The 6202-nt window shown below is 51.0% G+C and overlaps 1 pseudogene; it reads right to left on the bottom strand.

Annotated features, from left to right (window-relative positions):
• Nucleotides 1-364: 364 nt before the first annotated feature.
• Nucleotides 365-3489, bottom strand: LOC146195514 (uncharacterized; annotated as a pseudogene).
• Between the last annotated feature and the right edge of the window lie 2713 nt (nucleotides 3490-6202).

Genomic DNA, 6202 nt, shown 5'->3' with positions numbered 1-6202 from the left:
GCGAAGCCGCAGACACGTTTCCAGGGGCGAAGCGTTTATTGCCAGATATTATTTTGTGCGTAGCTGGTCGAGATGAACCCACGAGCAGGCTGCAATGCACGCCTTTTATTCGTTCTTGCGCGCATGCGCATTAGCGACTGCGGCGATAAGTCGGACACCACATCCTTCCCCTTTTAGATTGGCTAATTTATTAAGCTAAACTACAGCTTGGTATCTGTGCGGTGGTCGACGGTCTCTAGTCGGGTAGCGTCTTGCACCTGCCGTATGGATCTCTTGCGAAGAGGCAGGAATACTGGTGGTAGAAGCGGAGGATGTCACTGGGTTGACGCTTGCTGTAGAAGCCGCGAACTCTTATCCACCCTGGTCAGATGCCTCGTGGTCCGGATCCGTGGTCAGCGCGAGCAGCTAGTCCTTGTGACGACGCCAGGGGAAACTGCATCTGGGTGTGGTAGCACGAATATTAAAATACAAAGGGCCAGACTGCCCCCCCCCCCCAACAACACCAGGGACCCAGTTCAGTCTGCCTCGATAACTGCGAACCATCACTTGGTCACCGACTGCTATGTCACAATCCCCACGTGGGCGAGCCACGGATTGCTCGAACTGATTATATGCAACCCTCCCTCCACCGCTGGCTTGGCAACATCGAGTCGACTTCACTCACTTGTCGCATGGGGCGAGTCGCGATAGGTTAGCAAGAACTTGTGAAGCCTCAGTTGTAATGTGTCTGCTCCGCTAGATTTACGAACAGCGTTTTTAGGTGTTTGAATAAAACGTCCTGCAAGCCCGTTTGAGCTGGGATGATACGGTGCTGTAAGCACGTGACGATAGCCCAATTCTTTTACAAAAAGCTTGAACTCTTCGGAGGTAAACTGCGGAAGTGACAACGGTGCCTGGGAAACCAAACAGTTCTCTCAATTTGTCAACTGTAGCATCCAACGTAGTCGAGCGCATAACAAGCACTTCCGGCCACTTGGAGTGCGCTTCGACGACTACAAGAAACGTTGCGTGCAAAAAGGGGCCAGCAAAGCCTATATCTAAGCGCTGCCGTGCGGCTTTTGGCCAAGACCAAGGATTCAGGGGCGCTTTGCACGGCTCGGAACGCTGTTCTTGACAATTTACGCAGCACTTGACACCACGCTCGAGGCCCGCCTCGATGGACGGCCACCACACGTAGCTGCGCACTAGATGCTTTCTGCTCACGATGCCTAGGTGCCTTTTGTGGAGTTCGTCCAGCAGCAAGTTGCGCAACTTTGCCGGCACGATCACTCGCATCCCGAACATGACGCAGCCTTGGTGAACTGTGAGCTCGTTTCGTCTGTCAAAAAAAGGCTTCACATCTTTTTCAGCCACAGACGCCGGCCACCCAGCAGTTATGAAATTATCACTTTGCAAAGCATGGGGTCCCGAGCTATTTATTGTTCGAGCAATTTCCCGGTTTAAAACTGGCATTCATTGCAACCGCAAAGAATAAAACGTTTCCTCACTTTGTTGTGTTTCGTCTTTCATCACTGATAATGACAGGCGCGAGCAGAAATCGGCTTCAGCATTCTCGCTTGATTTTCTGAAGACAGATGAATACCGGTAAACTGACCATGTCACAGCCCAGCACTGCTGCGATAGTCAGAAGGCTGGTTGTTGGGCCCAATTAAGATTGTTTGCAGCGGTTTATGGTCGGTGACTAATGTGAACGAACGACCGTAAATGTAGAAATAAAACTTCCTAACACCAAATATTATCGCAAGGGCCTCTTTCTCAATCTGGCTGTATTTTTTTCCGCATCGGTCAAGGTACGCGATGCGAAAGCGATTGACTTTGTGCTGCCATCACACAAAACTTGACAAACAACCGCGCCTAAACCATAGTGCGAGGCGTCGCATGATAGCTGCAATGGTTTGCACGGGTCGTAGTGCGCCGAAATCGGCGGAGAGGCTAGATAGTTATCTTAGCGAACGCTTCCCGGGAACGCTCATCCCAGCACCATGGGGCATTTTTACGTAGTAACCAGAAATATGGTTGCGCCACCGTTGCTAGGTTAGGAAGGAACTTGCCGTAGACATCGACGACTCCCATGAACGACTGCAGCTGCTACCTGTCTTTAGGGGCTAGATCCTTAAGAAGTGCGTCAACCTTATCAGTTGTTGAAGATGCCTTGTGCGCTGATTTTATGTCCGAGGTAGCGAAGGTCCTGTTGAAAAAACGAACACTCCTCTTTCCTGTCACGAACGCCTCCTTCTAGAAGTCGTTTTAACACTGCTTCCTGATTGCTGAAATGCTCTTCGGTATTTTCACCAGTAACCAGAACGTCGTCTAGGTAGCAGCAAACCTCGTGCAAGCCCTTCAGCATGGTGTCCTTTATACTTTGGAAAATCCCAGGTGCGGACGAAATTCCAAACGCGAGTCGATTACCAGCAAATAATCCGTTTTGCGTGTTCAACGTGAGGACTCAGACATGACCACTTGCTGATAGGCCCGGTTGAGATCAATCTCCAAGAAATGCTTACCTCCCGACAAGACTACTAACAGATCGTCCGTCTACTTTTGGTAATGGGTAGTGGTCGACATCAAGGCACGGATTAACGGTCGTCATGTAGTCGCCGCAAATACGTATGCTACCATCTTGCTTGATTACGGGTACCGCCGGCGTGGCGTATTCTGACATTGTAACCGGCTATATGACCCCCAGTATTTCTCATTTTCACCAATTCCACGTCGAACGCTTTTTGCAACGCGAACGGAACATTCCTAGCTTTTAGGAATCTCGGCTTCATATCAGGCTTGAGAAAACGTTCGGCGCGTTCTTCAGTTATCGTTCCTAACTTGTCTTTAAAAAGGGGTTGGCACTTCGCTAGCAAAGCGTCAAGCCTCGTGTTTACGCTGATATGAGTAGGAGCGGCTGACCTTCTAATGTTGTTCAGGTTCCAAAGTTTCGTCCTCTCCAGTCGGACGGCGTGGAGTCACTCCCGGCCCAGTAGAGGTGGTTCCTTGTGGTCTACGACGTAGAGTGGAAGAATTGCAGAATGGTCACCGTGCTGCACGTTGACCGAAGAGACCCTCTGGGGCCATACCAGTGCTCCTGTGTAGGTACGAAGTTTAACTGTGGTAGGCTTCAGTACCGCCGAAGGAAAGAGCTGACGGAACTGAGTCTTTGACATGACGGATACAGCCGCTCCCGTGTCTAGTCCATGTTCACCAAGCCGCCGTCGATGGTCGTCTGTACGGTGACGGGGTCGTGCTGAGCTGCCGAGACGCAGTTTAGACTGACGGTCGAAACTTTCCGCGACACAACCATCAGCATCTTCACATTCCTCTTTATTTGCTTTTTCTTCTTGGCACTGCTTCGGCAGGCTCTCCGGTTATGCCCTTTTTTGTTGCAACTGAAACCGGTTGCGTCCGAGTGAGGGCATGCTTCACCCGTGTGCTTTGCCGAACAACAGTGGAAACAGCTTTCGAATGTTTTCTGCGTCTCAACTTGCACCTTGTGCACATCGCCGACTACAGCGTCTGTGCCGCGTGCCTGAGCAGCACTCTTAGCTGCTTTCATTGCAAGAGCCCGCTCCACCGCTTTCTCGAACGTAAGCTGGCTATCTTCCGTGAAAAGCACTCGCTGAATGTCTTCTTGTAGGAGGCCGCACACGAAGCGGCCCCGAAGGGATTCATCAATGGCACTCCCAAATTCGCGCGTTTGCGACAGTTTACAAAGCTCAGCAACATTAATAGATAAGGACTGGCCTTCTCGTTGACACCTGCGGTGAAACTTCCCCGTTCTCCAATGAAGGACGGCTTCGGGGACAGCTGGTCGCTCAAACCTTTCTTGAGGACTTCAAACCTTTTCGTAGAAGGCAGTTCTGAAACAGTTAATGACTTAACAGCCCGTAGGTCTTCGGACCAATAATGTACCTTTTCTCTGTCGGGTACTCGGTTGACAATCACAAACGACTTAAGACGCTATCGTACCAAGCCCAATCGCTGGCCCCCGCCGGGGTGGCGCAGTGGTTACGGCGCTCGACTACTGTTCCCAAGGACGCGGGATCGAATCCCGGCCTCGGCGGCCGCTTTTCGATGGAGGCGAAAAGCAAGGCGCCCGTGTGCTGTGCGATGTCAGTGCACGTTAAAGAACCCCAGGTGGTCGAAATTTCCGGAGTCCTCCACTACGGCGTCTCTCATAGCCTGAGTCGCTTTGGGACGTTAAACCCCACAAACCAACCAACCAACCAATCGCTGGCGGACTCGTAAAAAGGTTCCAACTGGCCCAGTCGCCCAGCAAACTGCGTCACTGCTGCCTCGGCCGTAGTCATGAGGACAACCACCGGCTCCGCACACTGCAAAAAAGGGCAGTCTTCTTCACCGAGTAACTTTTGGAAACGCTTGCCTTCCAAACTGAAGAACGGTGTTTTCAATCCATCAAAGAAGTTTCGAACGTTCTGCAACAGCATTCCATCCACGTCGCCAATAGTTGTGTTGCGTGGTTCATGCGAAGGAGCCGAAAAGCTTCCAGGGGCGAAGCGAGGTTTATTGCCACATGTGCGTTTGTGCGTGGCTTGTCAAGATTAGGGTGCCTCGATGCGCGTGCTCTCGCGCCCCCGAAGGGTGCAGACAACTCCGCCATACTTTGGGTCACCCTTGTCATAGCGCTTCAGGAGCATTCCTGTTATCTGGAATCCCAATCTTCAACATGTGCCAAGTAACGCCACGGGACAGGAGCGATGGCGTACCATCCAAACGCATACTTACACGCAAGTGAAAGATACTGAACCTTTCCCCGAGAAGTCTCATCTTGTCTAGTATTCCTGCCATCTGCAATCCCAAACTTGAACGCGTGCCACAAAAAGCCACGCGACAGCCGCCGCAAAAGCGGGACACACTTGCGTGGGCTTAAATATGGTGATTTAGAGGCGACACTGACCCTTTCATTGAATCTCCCCACCCTCCACAGCGGCGGAGGGGGGCGCGCGCATCGAGGCACCCTAGTCGAGATGAACCCACGAGCAGGTTGCGACGCACGCCTTTCATTCGTTCGTGCGAGCATGCGCATTAGCGACTGCGGCGATAAGCCGGACACCACAGATGTATTCAGCAATGCTTCCGTCACAATTTGCGTCAATGTCTGTGTAGCGGTTGCAGCAATCAAAGCACATGCGCAGAATATTTTAATCAAGCTGCTTTCTTGAAGGCCGGAACTAAATTCATGACCCTTTCTGCTTCGCTGTGTGCACTGTGCCCAGGAGGGGGAGAGAAAACATCTAAGACATGAGAAAGAACAGAAAGACCGTGAAATGTGTGACGCCGTAATAAATGAGTCGGTGTAGGCGCGAAGCAGATACGATCTGTTCAAGACACAGCTCCGCTGCAAGCTGCACTATAATGCAATAGTGTTACAGGCCTCCTCTTTCAGAAGATTCGACGTCGGTCCTTGTGTTTGAGTAAAAAAAAGCATGTATCTCATATGGGTGGAATTTGGCAGCTGACATGACCACGCACTGATTGGTGGTAAGTGTCTGAGAATTCTCCTAAATATTCGACCAAAGTCGTATCGCGTCTACTTTTAAAGGGCATATAAAAACTGTCTAGTAATCAAAAGCGAATGGCCAATAGTTATCACATCAGTCCCCTCTTTAGGGCAGAACTTTTAGTCAGCTTGATTAAAGTGATAATATCGGGGTTCGTAAATCACATTCCTGCTCTTCGCCTCTGGGGCACACTTGAATTCCGCCTTAGCGTATTACGTGATAGCGCAAACCCCACATATAAATCCCAGCTCTATCCGAACCATATGAACGTGACTGCGTGGCCAAAGGGTAACGTAATTGCAAGGGCCTTTGTAGGCAATTATCGGTATCACCCTCCCATTTAAAAGGAGATTTTTGGCAGGGCCTACATCCAGCCCGACATCCAGTTAGTGCTCGGCTATGTCAGCTGCCACCTAGCGCCTGCCAGTGCCATGCTCATAATGTTTCCCTCACAACGCTAACGCCGGCATTGACGGAGGGCAGCCGATGCCATATTTTCGGTAAAAGGGCCTTTAACTGCATCGCATTAAAAGTGAACAAATTGCGACAACGCCCCATCTTGCCCTCTACAATTGGAACGGTCCAATGATGTCCGTATCGAGGAAGCCACCATGACGTCATCGGGGAGATTTGCGAGCGAGGATGGGTTCTTTGAGTCGCCCAATTTGTTGGAAGCGGTCGACAGAAGCATT

This window comes from Amblyomma maculatum, chromosome 3 (genome assembly GCF_055883805.1).
Source record: "Amblyomma maculatum isolate TAMU_Amacu chromosome 3, ASM5588380v1, whole genome shotgun sequence".
Taxonomy (NCBI): domain Eukaryota; kingdom Metazoa; phylum Arthropoda; class Arachnida; order Ixodida; family Ixodidae; genus Amblyomma; species Amblyomma maculatum.
The sequence above is the reverse complement of the archived record's forward strand: the minus strand, read 5'-3'. Positions and strand labels throughout refer to the sequence as shown.